Source organism: Lissotriton vulgaris, chromosome 11 (assembly GCF_964263255.1).
Source record: "Lissotriton vulgaris chromosome 11, aLisVul1.2, whole genome shotgun sequence".
In the NCBI taxonomy this organism is placed as follows: Eukaryota; Metazoa; Chordata; class Amphibia; order Caudata; family Salamandridae; genus Lissotriton; species Lissotriton vulgaris.
Window position 1 is genome coordinate 594,709,082 of NC_141699.1, and position 18,420 is coordinate 594,727,501.

General features: G+C 44.6%; 1 protein-coding gene across 1 annotated transcript in view; it reads left to right on the plus strand.

Annotated features, from left to right (window-relative positions):
• Nucleotides 1–3,119: 3,119 nt before the first annotated feature.
• The window catches only part of POLR3D (RNA polymerase III subunit D), a 335,392-nt gene continuing 320,091 nt past the window's right edge, over nucleotides 3,120–18,420 (plus strand). The window contains exon 1 of the mRNA XM_086943691.1: nucleotides 3,120–3,162. The gene's annotated coding sequence lies outside the window, so the exon portion shown is untranslated. The remainder of the gene's footprint in view (nucleotides 3,163–18,420) is intronic.

Here is an 18,420-nt window from a genome sequence, read left to right on the forward strand (position 1 = left end):
AAAGGAAACGACCAAACAAAGACTAGCGGCCGAGGAGGGTCAGCAAAAGAAGACAGGAAGAAGGGAAAAGTCCTGTGACATTGTCATACCAGCACATTCCACCATCATGTCGGTGAGAGAAGAAACACATATATCTAACCCCTACATTGGAGTGCCACCCCCAGTGACACAGACCAGCAACCAGAGTTTGGATCCCAAATGGAACCGGTGGTTGGAATCACTGGATGCATTTCTTGACGTAACCGGAGAGCGAAGAGATAGCAAACGTCTACTACTACTACTTCAACTGGTGGGTCACGAAGGCCGACGCCTAATCAGAACCTTTTCAGCAAAGGACATAGGGACATATAGAAAACTCAAAAAGACGATACGTGCTCATTTCACCACAAAGGAAGATATAGATCATGAACGCATCGTTTTCAATGCAGCACGGCGGGAACCAGGGGAATCATTACCAAACTTCATAACGAGGTTACAAAAGTTGGTACGATACTGTCAATTCAATACATTCACAAATGAGGAGGCGATTCGTCTACGAGCAATTGAGAGCTGTTCAAAACCAGACGCACAGCGCAAGATACTTCAAAGGCAATTCTTGTTAAATGAAATCATCAGGAGGGCTAAAGCTGGAGAGCGAGCCAAAACAAGAGAGTTGTCAAGAGAATTGCATGTCAATGTAAGAAAGGAAGATAAGCGAAAGGAGACATCCCTCATGTCAGAACATAAAATCCAAGAGGCAACCGAAACCAGAAAGAGGGAGGGCGAAGGCAGATTAGAGACAACACAGCAGGAGAGACAAAGTGACATGAAATACTCTGAGTCAACAACGCGAAGACAAAAGACTGGGATGATCCAGGATGACAGCCCCACCGACATAACCTCAGGGAGTTATTCAACTTCAAGGAGTCACTCAACAAATGGTACAAACTATTCGAAGAAGAGACAAGTGGGATAGATCACACGGATGGAACCAATGTCAGCCTGCTCAACAAGTATGAAGGAAAGACAAGAGACATTACACCGGACCAGTCATGTCAACTCTGGGAGCCGATACACAAACACACCCGAGCAACCCGCGGGTCACCAATCTTCACAGACAAGTCAGAAGAAATATGTAGCCGATGAAAACACCACTCCCAGGACACAGACACCAGGGCCCCCAACAAGCGAGAAGAAGAAAGAGACCTCATAAAACTGGGTGATTCACTCCGACACCAGAAAGCGATAGGCAAGCACACTCAGGACAACCGTGAAAATGAGGGAACTGAGAGGAGACGGGTAACATCATACGAGAGGGGCAGCAACAAAAGGCCTTGGGATCGAACAAAAGAAATAGACGCTTGGTTGTCAGACAATCATTCCACTGAAACAGCGCGGAAGACATGTCGAGAGACATACCCCAAGAAATGTCCCAAAGACAGTTCTGACTCTAAGAGCAGTTTGTCACAGCCTACCAGTTCAATAAGTGTATCAGTCAAAACACATTTGAAAGAAGGGTCCCGAAGGAAATCAGCAAGAGACTTCCCTGATCAGAAGACACGTCGGTACGATCACTGGGGTCCACAGAATCAAGTTCACGGCAACACCCATGGCATCGATCACCTGAACGGACATTGGACTCAGAGAATGCTCTACCCGTCCAAAGCAACATATCTCACGCCGATGGCTCGGAACATTCGATCACCCCGTCAAGCAGCCTGTCTTGTCAGTTGCAGTCATATCCGGACCTGAGGAGGGTACCGTCACCCCTGACGGGGTCTGCGAGTTTGACCCCAAGGGTTTTCAGAAGAAATACAACCATATGGGACACTATACACCGGCTTGGGAAAGGACTGTCTCATCACCATGTCACGAAGACAAAGTGTGTTGGCAAAGATGGATCCTCATCACGAAGACAAAAGGGGACGAGAACGGAATTTGCTCATGCCCCGATGTTCAAAGAGTTCAACATTGACAAACACGAGTGGGAGCAGAGAGGACAAATGGAGTTCGCAAATAAGTCCCAAAACCGAACCAGGACACTCAATTCAGATAATGTCTTATCAGACAATGCCTTATCGTCCAATATGCAGGGCCGTGAACACAAGAGCATTGCTGCCCCTGACCGAATGGGCAAAGGAAGTGAAATCACAAGCGGATGCCTAGAAAAACAAGTGTCACAATGGAGAACAGACTGCCACTATCGAGCGGAGATATCAGCAGTCGCACAGCAAAAAGAAACCATGACAACTGCGGAATCTGAGAACGAGCAGTTCACGCACAATGTCCCACATTTTCAAGGATGCACTCCTGTGGTCAAAGATGTTCGTGTCGAGACAATGGAAAGATCGACTAAAGACAGGTCCATCACTGGTTCGACACTACTGCTGTTTGAAGACCGGACTGAATCTGATCTCATGCCTGGAGACATATTCTTGTGGCCCAAACAGACTGTCTGCTGACTCATGTGGCCGGGTGGCAAATTACGAACACAGTAGAAGTTAATTTCATTTTGTTAAGAAAGGGGAGATGTAACATTGCGCAATGCAGTCTAGTGCTGGGGGGGGGGGGCGGAGCTAGGAACAGGAACAGGAGGAGCCAGGCACTGGCTAAGAGGCAGTTAGAGTAGGGAGTAGGGACCAGGACGAGGGAAGAAGCAATGAATAAAGCTCCCTGATGTATGTACAAGTAGTGTCTGTCGTTATTCCTACTAGGACACTACAGCGGCCATTGTATAGAACCGTGTGCATGCAGGATTGTAACTCAGCGAATCTATTCTGTCTATCGGTATGCGTTTCATTTTTAGGTATTCGTACTCTGTCAACTGATTCTCTCTAGGACATTTATATGGCCATTCTCGTTTTTTTCATGCAATTTCCGTTTATTGTTGGCTCCATAGAGAAAAAATATCTTTCTAATATTCTTGGTTCTCTATTTGAAACCGCTATTGGATCCTCTTTCGGCATGCTAATAGGCAGCACTGTTCGAGTTTCTAATACGTACATCCAGATACATTAGATTTAACTTTTATTCTGTAGTCCACTCTTTATTTCTGTTCTTTCATGAGACCCGATTCGCGCCCCACGTGATTTCGTTCTAGCCAATCATTGACTATTTAAGATGGCGGCTATGTACTAGCAAGTTTAGTCGCGTTATCAAGTGGACTGGATAACAGAACATCGGGTAAGTTTCTTACCGATATGCACGTTGCTCAACTATGTGCTTGCGCTTTGTAATTTCTTCTCTGGACGCGCTTTGGGCTATTTATTGTTTCGTGTATATTTGGCTTCACTCTTAGATTACTGATTTGGTGCTTCAACTTGGCAGAAGACGATTACAAGCTTCAATAGCCGGTATGCGACCCTTAGATTGCTTCTATGGACTACTGATTACTGTTATTGATTCAAATTATCTTTACTATTACAGTAATATTAGCTTATTTGTTCTCAATATCCACTTTTCTAGAGCCTTGTTAGACATACTCGGAAATTTCTCTGATCTACATCCTTACCTGTAGTAGGTGAGTGTATTTTTGGATAATATATATTAGGTCACACCGAGAATCTGTAGGATGCTTTGAACGGCATGCTCATTTTTAGGCTTTATTGAACAGGTTACATATTATGCTACCTTTTCTCTTTTTATCTTCTCTATTCAACTAATAGGCTGCCTCTATTTCACCTTTGTAGACTATGTTGTATTGGTTTTATGTAGTAGGTTATCACTGACACCTTCACAGAATTTTATATGGGTTCTCTATACACATGTAGACCACCCTAGTCGTTTATCACTAGTAAGATTTATTAGTTAGGGCTCTGTTAACCAATAAGACCTACTGTAGAGGGCGATTAATATATCATGTCTCCGTTATACATATTGCTTGCTCTTGTCCCTTGACCTCTTTTTTTGGTAGTACCCAGATTTTTTTCTAATTCTACATTTAAGCTAGCTAGGGTACAACACCCATTTATATTTTATGTCTAGACATGCCTGTTGATATCGTAATTCTATTGCAGGACAGGAGGCTCCGATTATGCTATCTCATTTCTTTAATGAAATGCCCAGCAACCATAGAATCAAATAAACTACAATACCCAGAAACACTTGGGAAATAACCATAGAGTAAGTGGTTTAACACCTTAGCTGCTTCGCAAATATCCCTCCCCAGTGCTGCGCTGTCCATTGGAACTAGTGCTGAATGGACGTTCAATGGTCATACGCAGCACTGGGGAGGTAGCGCTCGTGACGACCGTTGGCCGTCAGCAGCGCTTAAGAGGATAAAAGGTCATAGAGAGAGTCACTCTTCCTCTTTCTTTGCTGCTCCGCAGCCAGTTAAGTGCTTTTGACTTACCTTATTGCTTTTGCTGGTATTGTCTTTCACTTTCATTGCTGTCGCGTGCTTGCTCTTGTGCTAATTGGCGCTTTATTGTTTATGCTGCACGCGCCCATTGTCGTCTGTGTTCCGTTTTCACGGTGTTTCGATTTTGCCCATTTCTGCGGTGTTTTCTTGGAAGCGCGTATTCCGCCTTCCTTTTTGCCCGGGCGCTCGGCGCCTGTGTCCTTTCGGTTTGTGGAGCGGGAGACGGGGGTTTGAGGGCCTCACGCGCTGCAGCGCGAGCTCTCTCTTACACGCGTCTGGCCATTTGGAAGCCCGCGCATGCGAGGTAGCTACTTCCTTGTTTCTCGGCTCCACAGATACACGGAGCCTTGTGAGAGACTCCTCTTCTCAGCGTCGACGCCCACGGCCGGTGTGTTTAACCCCTCAGACGCCCATTGTTATATTAAGGCTTTGGGCTGGATAATTTGGCATAGGCTCTGCCTAGAGTGTGTTTTTTGGTGCACAGCAAGCCCTCCCTCCACATTTAATTTACAATTGGCAGTGTTTTTCTGCTTCTTTGGCTTGCTGTCGGGGTTTTTGCACTCCCCCTGCATTTTGCCTTTGGCAAACCGGATTCTTGTCATCCAGTGGGCTGTAATTAATTTCTCACTCAGTGAGAACCATGAGTGCTTTTTATGGGGATGACTATTATGAGGAGAACGACGTCTCTGAGTCCTTGGAATATGATTTAGTGTAGGCCCTTGACCAAGGGGTGCAGCATTCGGTCAATAAGGCTTTAGTAAGAGCCATAACGCCTCTGAAGCGGCATTTGACCCAGTATGCGCAGCAGCAGGGATGGGTTCCTGCTTCGCGCAAGTCTTCTACCTCCCCTAACAACCCTCATTCTTTAGATTTCAAGAAATTAGCTAAAGCTCTGCATACTGTCAAGCCTGTGCCTAGAGTAGAGGCGTCTTCTTCTGCTTCCCCTGCGGATACGGATGATCAGGATTCATCCTCTGACCATGCGAGACCTCCTCCCAAGAAAAAGGTATGCAAGGAATATTTTGTGGATGCGCCCACGCATCCTCCTGTCCTAACATTTGAACCCTCGGACATTGTCCATCCTAACTCTTCTGCCTGGCTTCCATCCCCTGCAGTGCCGGAATATGTGCAGACTCTCATGCGCCAGCCTTTTGATAAAGATGTGAGAGCTCGCCTCCGTTCCGAGTGTCCGCATCCAGACCTGGCGGATCACCTTGCAGATACCCCTGAAGTGGATCCCACGATGCTTACCTATCTTCGCAAATATGCGAAAGATCCTAAGAAGGGACTAGACCGTTCTTGGCGCTCTTGCCAGGATAAGGTACTAGACCTTATGGGTCCTCTCACTAAGATCCTAGACCTTGGGTTTGTGGCTAAGGAATCTTCAACGATGGTAGATCCTGACAAATTGATCGAATGGGCTCAGAGGCACATTTGCCAGCTCGGCAACGCAAATTGCGCCCTTTCTAGCGAGCGCCGTCGCTCGATTCTTCTTAAGCTTGATCCCAAGCTTGCTGAGCTTTGTACTTCTGAGGCGGGTCCGGAGGCTCAAGGTTTGCTCTTTGGCCAATCATTCTTAAAAACTCACAAAGTTTGTCAACACCTTTAGTGGTTTGGACAAGGCCCAAGCCTCTTTATGCCGGGCCTTTCGGCCGGTTTTCGGCAGGGCGGGACAAAGTAGGGGGCGTTCGTCCGGCCGTGGTCAGACCACCCAAAGGGGAAACCAGTCCCACAGAGGCAATCGGCAGGATTCCGGTTACTCAAACAGATCCAAGTTCTACCCTTCTAAGAAAGGACGTGGCCAGTACCAGAAAGGTCGTTCTGGAGGATCCTATGGTGGATAACAGGATTCCAATACATCAGGTGAGCCTACTTCCGGCATGCAGTGTGATTCTTGGGGGCAGGATAAAAATGTTCCTAGACAATTGGCGATTAATCTCAAACGATGCTGGAGACTATTCAGGGTTTCCGAATAGAATTCTATCACCGCCCACATCAGCCCCACCCTCCCTCTCCTCTTTCCTTTTCCACGCAGGATCAGGAGTTCATTTCCGCGGAACTGGAAGCTCTTCTGTTGAAAGAGCCATAGTTCCGACCGTGCGCCATCCTCAGGGCTTCGCCAGCACGGTTTTCCTGGTGGAAAGAAAGGCGGGGGTTCCCGCTTGATTCTCAACCTGAGGGATTTCAACAGGGGAGTAGTTTACAGGCATTTCAAGATGGAGGGCATCCATCTCTTGAGAGACCTTCTGTGAGAGAAGGATTGGATGGTTCGTCTGGACCTCAAGGACGCTTATTTGTCGCTCCCGGTCTTTCCGCTTTATCGGCGCTTCCTTCAGTTTCAATGGCTGGGGAAATGGTACGAGTACAAGGTTCTCCCGTTCGGCCTGTCGTCAGCACCTTGGTGCTTTACGAAACTTCTGAGACCGTTGGTGGAGTCTCTACGCACGAGGGGTGTTCGTCTGATTATTTACCTAGACGATATCCTCTTCCTGGCGGAATCTCCCTTTCAAGTGTTGACCCATCTGAACTGGGCCATAGATCTCTTGCAGTCTCTGGGATTCCTTGTGAACGTCCAGAAGTCTGTTTTGGTCCTGACTCAGGTGTTGGACTTTTTGGGTTTCCAGGTCAATTCTCTTACCTATCAACTTCTCTTACCCGCTCAGAAAGTACGTTATATCAAGAGGGAGCTGACTACTGTTATTTCCAAACCGACTGTGTCATTGAGGTCGTTGGCACGTGTTGTCGGTCTGTTGGCCTCCTCCATTCAGGCGATCTTCCCGGCGCCTCTGCATTGCAGCGCCTGAAGATCCGTCATCTCCGGAAGGGTCTTCGGGACTCGAACCAGATTCCTCTTTCGGAGGAAGCGAAATGGGAGTTGCAATGGTGGTTGGACCCCATGGAGGCCTGGAATGGTAGAGCCCTCTTCGGCGCTTCTCCGGAGTTAGTGATCGAGTCAGATGCCAGCCAATGGGGCTGGGGAGCCTGGTGCGGTTCCGTCTCGACGGGGGGTCGTTGGTCTCCTCAGGAGCTTTCTCTGCACATCAATTGCCTGGAACTCCTGGCGGGGTCCTTTGCGATCAAGTGCTTCTCTCCCCTTCAGTCCCAGTGCTGTATTCTTCACCGCATGGACAACGTGTCAGGAGTCCGTTACATCAACAAGCTGGGCGGTACTCGCTCGAAGCTTCTGGCGGAGATTGCCAAGGACTTTTGGCATTTTTGTCTGCAACACAGGATCACGGTTATTGCAGAATATCTTCCCGGCCGCGACAATCCGATTGCGGATTGGCACTCCAGACACCTGAAAGACTTCAGCGATTGGAGGTTGCATCCCCGCGTCTTTCGCGCTCTTCTCCGGCCTTGGGGACCGTGCCACATGGATCTGTTTGCCTCTCGGCTCAATTCTCAGCTCCCACTGTTCTTCAGTTGGAAACCGGATCCGGAGGCCCTGGCCACGGATGCTTTTCTTCAGCAGTGGCCAAAGACTCTGTGTTATGACTTTCCCCCTTTCATGATGATACCCAGGGTTCTGGCTTACACGAAACGGTTCCAGTCGGAGATCGTTTTAATTGCTCCTCTGTGGCGGGCTCAACCGTGGTTCCCGGTTCTCTTGGAGATGAGTTGTGCAGTGCCGCTCCTTCTTCCCCAGAAGTGGAATCTCCTGTTAGATCCTCTTCGGAATCCGCATCCCCTGATTCTCGCAGGCTTTCTCCTTCTGCTAGCGTTGCGGATTTTGGGGAATGCTGGTCAGTCCCAGGCCTTTCTGCGGACGCTTCCGAATTCATTAGTGACGACTGGTCTTTCAGCACCCACAAGCGCTACAGGGGATCCTGGAAGTGTTGGTGTGACTGGTGTGTTCAACGGCAAGTTGATCCCGCTGCAGCGGATATTTCTGCCGTAGTGAATTTTTTGGCTTCCCTGGCTTCCTCCGGTTTGGCGTATCGCACGGTGAACAATTTTCGTTCTGCCATCTCTGCGGGCCACCTCCCAGTGGACTGTAAGCCTGCAGGTGAACACCCGCTGGTTTCCAAACTGCTCAAGGGAATTAGTCTCGCGAACCCTCTGCATCCTAAATACGTCTCGTTATGGGACGTGTCAGTTGTGCTCCGTTTTCTGGAGGCCTGGCGGTTAATTCATTGCTGTCCCGTAAGCAACTGTCGGCCAAATTAACTATGTTGCTGTGTTTGATCTCTTGCAAGCGAGTGTCTGATGTCCGTGCTTTGGATCTAGCCGGCCGTCAGTTCACGCCGGATGGCGTTACCTTTCGCCTTACCAGGCGTACTAAGACAAACACTACAGTTATTTCTTATCCTGCTATCCCTGCTCGTCCTAATCTGTGTGTCGTCCAATGTCTCAAAGATTACGAAGTAAGTACTGCTTCTTTTCGTTCAGATATGCAGGGTCAGTTGTTAATTGCTTTACAAAAGTCTTTCCGCCCTGTCAGTCCGGCTACATTGGCTAGATGGGTTCGTTGGCTCATGGTTGAGGCTGGGATTGATGTTTCTGTGTTTGGGGCACACTCAGCTTGCGGAGCCATGGCTTCTAAAGCTTTCTCTATGGGGGTCACTTTGTTTAACATTATGAAGGCAGCTGATTGGTCCTCTGACTCTGTTTTCAAGACGTTTTATTTTAAACCTATTGCTACTGTTGCTTCTGTGGTGGTGGATCAGCTTTAAACAAGCATAATCGGAGCCTCCTGTCCTGCAATAGAATTCAAAATTTGCAAACATTCGTGACAAGAATTTTCAATTCTATTAAGGACTAGGAGGCGAGGATTATCCCACCCGTTATTGTATGCATTTATTGTTATTCATATTATGCATTTATGCTTATGTTTTCCTTCTATGCATACTGTTTACTCACCCTCCGTTGGTTTTATGCTCATTATTTTGCATAGCTTGGTATTATGGCTTTGTCTTCTTTTCAGGATCTGATCCCAAATGAAGAGTCTTCCGACCTGCCTGGTGTCTACCTACCTGCTCCATCGGAGTCTTCTAGCTTCAATTTTCTTCCCCTGTTCCTTGGCCTTCCTGGATTGGTGATGCTGTTTTCCTTGTTTGACTTTCCGGATTGGCTTTGTTCTGCTTTACTGGATTTGTTCTCACGAAAGAAAGAGGAAGAGTGACTCTCTCTATGACCTTTTATACCACTTACTCTATGGTTGTTGCCCATGTGTTTCTGGGTATTGTAGTTTATTTGTTTCTATTGCTGCTGGGCATTTCATTAAAGAAATGAGATAGCATAATCCTCGCCTCCTAGTCCTTAATAGAATTGAAAATTCTTGTCACAAATGTTTGCAAATTTTGAATCCTTAACCTTATGCTAATGTTAAATTGAAGTACGCTTTTTTTATTTATGTATGTTTTGTTTTTTAGAGATACATTGTGAACATATATAGTGCGGCCACATCGTAATTTTATTTGGACTGACAATTGAGTTTTTCTACGGTCACCATTTGCTACCCTTGTCATACTTTCCCTTAACGGTTACTGTGATTTGTACTCCCGGACATCATCATTGCTCGAGTGAGCAAACATGACTATCTGCTTATATATTTTCCTATGCTGACTCCAAGCCTGTTGATATTACTTGATTTTACAAGCTTCCTTTGATTTTAACTTTTGTGCATCTTAGTTGGCTAGGGTGTTACTCTATTGTACGAGATTATCTTTGGTTCTACCTCATTATCCGTTATCATTGTTTTATGTATCCCTTCCAATGTGGGACTTGCTCTTGTCCACCTTGGTTTTCTTTGGGTTAACTTGGCTGCTCGATTGTCACGACAACAGGTTATACCTTTTGCTATTTAATTATATTATGCTCCTCAATTTCTAGGTCTGGGACGTTTTATATTTGTTCATGTTCACTATCTTCAAAAGTCTTTTTCACTTACCGTGTTCCATTCAACTATCGAGGTTAGATTATTATATGTTCATTTCATATGTGTAATTTCACCTTGGCTATTGGGTCCTATATTATGCTCACTCACTTATTATACAGATTAGGTCTTATAATCACGATTCACTATGGCTGACATTTTTGATCTTCCTTTTCCTTCGTTCTATTTTTACTATAATTAATTATTCACTGTTCGCCTCTTGGCTCACTTTTTATTTCCCCACCAAAAAAAAAATCTTTTTTTTTTTTTTCACCAGGGCACTGATATTCTGTAACGCTTATTTGGGTTCGCCTCTTCTCTTCTCTCATCACATATATCTGACTTATTATACACTTTCGGGTGATCTCTATTAAGAGTTCTTATAGCAGGATGTTTTCTTGACATGCTCTAATGTCCTTTAGGGTTATTCATATGTATATATTTATGTATTATTCTTTATGTTCACAACCTTGAGAAAGTCTTGGTACGGACTGTGTACCGACGAAACACGTGTTGGCTGTTTCTTCTGATGTTTATGAATAAATGGAACAACATATGCAAAAGGACTTTGGCTTGAATATCCTGTCTCAAGGAGAACATTATTGATGAAATGTGTAATGCTATGACTACTTTGGATATTAAATTATTATGACTAATAGGTGACTTCTTGAACACAACTTATAGGATAGTGCTTAGTTGACCCCTTTTTTTGCAATTTTGTTCCTGCAAATCTTTTGGATTTGCTTTAATCACTCTTGGTAGTGTGTGACGGTGGTCTCCCGAGCACTCCGATTAGATTACCGATATCTTCATTACTGTGTGTCCCACATTACAATTCCATCTAACACGTATGTGAAGGTGCGGTTACTCCCTTTTAGGGAAACTACTACCAGAATTTTTGTTGTAACCATGTAAGTGTGCCTGCGAATGTCCCTACCATTTTGACCAAAAGAAGTATGCGCGTGGCTGTCCATGAAGCTGTGACCAAGAGTAGTGTGGCCACAACTGTCCACACCTCTGTGACCGAAAGGTGGGCAAGCGGTTGTTCCAAATGCCAATGTGACCAGAGGGTGTCATGACCCACATGCATAAACACACTACTCTGCTCTCCGCCCTATGGGGCCAATCTACAACTTCCAGTTACCTGCACTTCCAACTGGAAGGGTCTGAAGGGGAGTTGGCTGCCATCCTATGCCATGACCACCTCATCTGCCAGGCCTGAATGTGGCCTTGAAAGATTGATGAGTATGCTCTCTCCCAGAATCGTACCCGACACTACGTGTGTTGCTGGTCCACCACCAGCCTCTGCCCTCCCTGAAAGAACTGTGTAAGGTTAGACTTTACTTACTTAGCATCTCTCATCTAAAGGGGGGGATAATTTACACCTGTGCCTTGATTTATACCTTCAGAGACACTGTACATGCAGGAGAGATCTGCCTAATTCACAGAAGAGGGAAGGATGGGTGTCCTACTGAGGTGCATTAGGCTCAGTTTTCCAGATTGTACCTGTGTGATACTGCCTTTTATTTTAATAAAGTATAGCACTGGGTTGGACAATATGTTATTGAACCTCTAGGTAATTATTAAGTTCAGAGCTTGAGCACCCCCACACTACATCCCTGAGAGACCATTGACTGCTCACCCATCAGAGCCGAGTGCTTAAGGTGCTGTACTTCTCTCATGTTGCAAAGCCATAGTAGGTCAGACCCCAGGACATTAGAGGCAAACTATGCCAGTGCACACAGCAGAGGCCCAGTAGCTCTTGCTTGCCCTATGCCCCATGAATGGGGTCTTAAAGAAAGCAAAGGTTTGAGAGATTATGTCTGAAACTTTGGAACACATAGTATAAAGAAAAGGGTATCCGATCCTCTATAAAAGTTCCCGGGGCAACCCTAGCCACTTTTACAGCATACCATTTCGCTTAATGTAAATTATGCCATATGGCACTATTCTAAGGGACATCCAAGATGGCACAGGCTGTCTGGCCCTGGAGAGAGCCTGTGTGCCAGACAGGGGTATGTTTAGGGAAAAAAAAGAAGTGCACTCCTCTTAAGCTACACCAAACTGGTTCTGGGACCAGCTTCCCCTCACACTGGCTGGTGCCCAACTGGCTCCGTTTGGCTTAAAGAACAAAGGCTGTCCCTTCATCAGGTCTCCTCATACACCAAACTATGAATGGACAAGCCACACCTCTGCTCCTTTCATGTACATGAAGCTGCTGCAGCCTCAGCAGTAGGCCTCTCAGAGCTGATATGGATCACCTATCTCACACCTCATGCTCTTGGAGAGGTTTTCAAATCTCATTAAGGTCAAGTACTGACAGGCGAGCTTCTGGTAGGCTAATGCAAACTAGCCTTCAAGAACTTCAGTCAGGGAAAAGGTTAACTTTCTAAAACTTACTTTTCCTAAATATTTGTTAACAATTTCAATTTACCATAAGATTGGGTGATTAGGGACAGCAGAATATTGTAATCTATACTCTATATAGTTTTTCTCATAGGGCAGCCAAAGCTTTCCATAGTGAAAATATTTCGAGGGGGCTCGTCTATGTAGGAACATGGCAACAATAAGTTGGTACTTGCCTCACTTTTTAAATACTAGGCCTCCTACCTTGTGGTCAACAAGGCCTTCTTAGGTGTGATGTAGTAATATTTAAAAAGGCTGCTTTGCCATCAGAATTGTTATTTTGACAGGTAAGGCTGCAGGTTTAAATTGCAGCACTCAGGCTACATTGGTGGGCCTGAAGCCATCTTTTCCTGGTTAATTAGTAGGTGGCACAGTACGTGCTGCAGTCCACCCATGCCATGTGTGGAGTTTCTAGACCATATACTATGGCAATATAGAAAAATTATTGATGCCAATCGGGGACTAAACAATTTTTATATCTATTAGAGGTCAGACAACATACACTGTGTACATGAGTGTGCAGTCTGAAAATGAGCAATAAAATTCAGCAAAAACGGTGGGTGACAATGCAAAAAAGATATTTTCCCACAGCCGCTGCAACCAAGTAAGTGTGCCTATGACTGTGCATACCATTTTGACAAAGAGAAGTATGTGCATGAATGTCCTTGAAGCTGTGGCCAAGAGTAGTGTGGCCACACTGCTGTGACCAGAGATGTGGGCCTGCAGTTGTTCCCCTTGTTAATGTGACTAGAGGGCGACTGGCGGGACCAAGAAGAGGGCAGGAAGTCAACCGTCACCTGCTCCACCCAATGGGGCCATCTGCAACTTCCAGTTATTGAGACCAACTGGAAGGCTATAAAGGTGGAGTTGAATGCCATCCTATGCCACAACCACGCCATCTGCCAAGCCTAAATGGGGCTTTGCCAGAATGAAGTGTGCCCTCTCCCAGAATCGGGTCAGACACTGTGTGTGTTGCCGGTCCACCGCCAACCTCGGCCCTGCCTGAAAGATCTGTGTATGGTGAGCCTTTACTTACTGAACATCTCTCATTTAAAGGGAGGTCATCTGCACTTGTGCCTTGCTTGATTCATACCTTCTGAGACAATGTACATGCAGGAAAGATCTGCCTAATTCACAGACGAGGGAAGGATGGATATCATCCTGAGGTGCATTAGGCCTATTCCCTGGATTGTACTTATGAGATACTGTCTTTAATTTTTATAAAGAAAAGCACTGGGTTGGACAATATTTTACTGAACTGCTAGGCAATTGATGAGTTCTAAGCTTGAACAACCACCACCCCCCCCGCCCCCCCCCTCCCACCACACACACCACCTACCTGAGAGGCCAGTGACTGCTCACCCATACGAGCCAAGTGCTGGAGGGGCTATACTTCTCTCATGCTGTAAAGCTATAGAAGGTCAGACCACAGGACATCAGAGGCAAACAAAGCCAGCTCCCACAGCAGAGGCCCATCAGCCTCTGCAGGCCCTATGCCCCCTGAATTGGGTCTTAAAGAAAGCAAAAGTATGAGAGATTATGTCTGACACTTTGGAACACATAGTACAAAGATTTTGGTATCTGGTCCTGTATGCCATAGGAATGGATGCCCACAATGCCTCTTTTCTGATAACCCCCCGACCAAAACAAACAGGCATGTAGGTGCTCTCTGTTTTGTTACCATTACTTTAGGCGTTTGTCTAAGATAACTTACAGGTTCTTTGTTTGGTTGATAGGAGTAAGACCTGCATTAGGAATGGCATGTGATCACACCCCGGCTAAACAACCATCTCAGCCTTCACAACCACGTTTGAAACTTCCACTGAGGCTGCAGCTTAATGTGGGTGCCACTTTTGAAACAGTGTAATGTGCAAAAACAAAAAAATGAGAGGAGCTTTGGCAACAGGCATATGTAGGCATAATGGAAAAGTGAGAAAATATAAAACGCTAAAGAAATCCATGTCAATGAAATTGCCTGTGATGACAGGAGGGAACTGTACTATGAAGTGCTCTAAAATAAAAGTGCCATCAGAATCCTGCGACAGAAAGCATAATGATGGCAGGATAAAAGCAGAATTTGTGGTCGAAGGCATTAAACCACAGGGCATCACAAGGTTTGAAGATCCTGCAGATAACCAAGTTGTCACTAGAGTAGCCTGCACCTTTGTGGGAGCTATTCTACATAATATTAGATTAGCTAAATATCTGAAGAACAAGGTCTTCCTCTACTAAACAGAATAGGAAATTGCCAGGCTGAGTTAAGCAACATATAGGAAGGTGTATACACGACGAATGAAGAGCCTGGTTATTACCTTGGTGAAATTAACAGCTGCATTACACTTACTCAGTGTGGCTCAGGGGTTAGAGGCGGCAGACCCGGAAGCTGAGATCGGCCTTGGACCAGGGTTCAATTCCCCGCCTCGGCGGGTCTTGGGCTAAAAAATTCCACAGACTCGATAATTCTCGCTCCGGTGCCTTCTCGACTCACGGGTTCACACTCTGCGACTCTGGGCAATAGCTTGCTTAATCTCCACAACGGCCCCTCGTGGCGGGATGCCTGGCTTTCACCTTGTGGATACCCTGCCTGGGGTTATCTCACAGGGGAATACCAGGGCGGGTTCCCTAAGCAAGCGCCGGGAAACCCACTGCGGGTAGCTGTGCGCTATATAAGCTCAAATACATTTACATTTACTCTATAAAGGTTGAACCAGAATAATTTGTATCTGCTATACTTACCAACACACAATGGGTCTAGGCTAGACAGGGGTTGTAGGCACTGGTCCAGTTGTGAGATTTATATAGTTGATGATGTACCAAAATTTGGATTTCTAGAAAGCCCTAAGATTATATTTGTTGCACTCTTTAACAAATTGTTCTTATTTATGTAGTAACTGTCTCAATCTTTTCTCTTCCCATATTTGACTAACACCCTCTATTGCGATTCAGTCTATCATATGTTCTGTACACAATTCCTCAGTCTACGATATGATATGCGCTCTTCTTAAGTTTATTGTCCATTAAACTCATTGTTCAATGGACCAAACACTATTTTAGCCTTCCAGCACCAGAAAGCTTTTTGCTGGCTGGTAGACAAATCTTGTGGACCATACCAAAAACCTACAGTTGACTTTGAGCCCATGTAGGTAAGTAGGATCTGCTTTCATGGTTACCCCCACTTTTTGCTGGTGGTATTCTGTTTTAGGACTACTACACAGAAAGGATGGCTGGGTAACAGTTGCGCAGAGTTATGAAGCAGTTAAACCAATCAAAGTATCCGTAGCTCAAAGGATAAGGCAACGGCCACCCACCGCTTACCAGATGGTATAGTAAACCATACCATTTAGACCAAAACAAGAAGTATATCCTGAGCTTATTTCACCATAAATTAAAGTACTTAATAAATCAAAGTCGCCACTTCATAATATATTCGTACTGTGCCATGCAGTTGTTTCTGGGTTATTGGTGATTATCTGTACATAGAAGATTATTTGGAGAGACTACACAATTGTTCTCTCTGCACAAGATATTGACAAACCCTTGGAATCTTATGATTCTATTTATTTGCTACTTTTGAACGTTGCTGGTCAATTGAGAAGACTCTATTTTATTAGCCCTGAGGAAGTCTGTGGCTTACACCACTCAAGGACGAAACACGTGTTGTCATCTAGGACTGTTCTTTTTGAGAAGTTTTACAAAATAAAAGAAGATTAAGAAGACCCTTTCGACTTTGATCTATTAAGGACTTTAATTTATGGTGAAATAAGCTCAGGATATACTTCTTGTTCTGTTTTATGACTAGCCTGACTGGGATCCAGCTAATCGGGACCCCAGTCACTGTGCTTTCACCCTAAATTTGACAGTGGTAAGGACTTTGGTACCTTTCCAATTGGCTACTGGTGTACCCATGTAAGTCCCTAGAATGTGGTACTAAGGTTCCCAGGGCATAGGTACAACAGGGGTCTCCCGTGGCCTGCAGCGTGTATTATGCCACCCAAAGAGACAACTCAAACTAAGACTATAGGCCTGCCCTTTGCAGCCTATGTAAGTTGGTGCTCGCACCACTTACGACAGATACAAGTTTCCTTAAATCTGAAGTCACTACACTTAAAACCTATAAGTCACCCGTAAGGTAGGCCTTTCAATCCTGAAGGCAGGGTGCTGGGTTGTAAGTGTAAGGGTGCCCTGCATGAGCACTACAAACCTCAGAGTTGATTCTCCAGGCTTTGTTCGTGCAGTCAGTCATTTTCATACATATAGTGGCCATGCCTCATTAGGCGATGGCTAACTATATATTGGCTTTGCCGAACATGGTCATGCTTGGTATCATGATAGTGATAAATATTTCTAAACTTAAGCTTACTGAAGCCCTAAAGTCCACTTTCAACAAAGGCACATCTTTTGTTCCAATATTTAAGAGCAACATCATAGAATGTGAAATTTCTTTGATGAAATTTATGAGGTTGATCCGTTTGAAGTTTTTCTTCAGCACATTGGAACTGTCAATTAACCTACCAAAAAGTTCAGAATACAAGGAATGTAAACCTAAAAGGTCTTTCATCTCTTCTAACTCACATAAAGCCATTGATACATTTGAAAGATTTGTGAAATAAAGATATAAATGCTATTAAATTTGCTGAGATGAAATCTCCTAATTTGACACCAAAAGAATTGAGTATTTTACAGTTTCTGGCCAAGGAGGAGAAATTGACTTTTCAACACGCAGATAAGTGAGGTGCATTAGTTGTAATGGACATGGAATTCTATGAGACCAGTGTGAATACACATGTACAAGACCTCAAAACACACCAAATGCTTTATCAAGACCTGGCTAGAGATTTTCAAATCATCTTAAGACAGATTCTTACTAAAGCAATTAAAATGGAAGGCATGACCCATCACACGTACAACTACTTGTACACAGAATATGGACGCAGGCCCAAGTTGTACATGTTACCTAAAATACATCAAATCCACCATTCCAACGTATTGTTTCAGCCTGTGGGTCCATTTTAGAACCAATCGGAAGATATTTGGATTTCTTTTTACAGCCTATTGTACAGGAATGAGAGACTCATATAAAAGATACCACCGGATTCTTGAATTTTTTTAACTCCACTAAACTTTAACCCCAGTGAAAAGTAGTGGTTTTGTACAATAGACGTGAATTCATTATACACTTCAATTCCTCATAATGAAGATCTTGGAGCAGTTGAATGGGCATTACTCAAACAAGATTCAATTGGAGCAAATAAGAATTTTCTTTTGGAACTTTTACATTTTGCTTTGTTCCACAGTTACTTTCAATGGAAGAATACCTTTCATGTACAATGTAATGGCGCCTCAATGAGTTTTTCAGATGCCCAATCGTATGCGAATATTTTCATGTCTAAATTTTAACATAATTACATACTTCATGAAGAAACCCGGCGCAAAATTCTAATTTTATACAAGAGATTCATTGATGATATCTTCATAATTTGGAACAGTAACAGAAATTTGCTGGAAAAGCAATATCAACAGGCTCAACCAATTCCATGACCATATTAAATTCACCCATCACATTGATAAATATGTCATTACATTTTTGGATGTGTTCATCGAAATCGCTGGTACAGGTATAAAAATCAGTGTATACACTAAGAACATAGACAGAAACAACAGTTTACACTTCAAAAGCTTTCACCAAACTGCTTTGAAACGCCACTTACCATACTCTCAATTCATCAGGCTTAAAAGGATAGCGTCATATTTTTAACGGTCTCCATACCCCTGACATACCAAAAAATAACTCTACTGGACC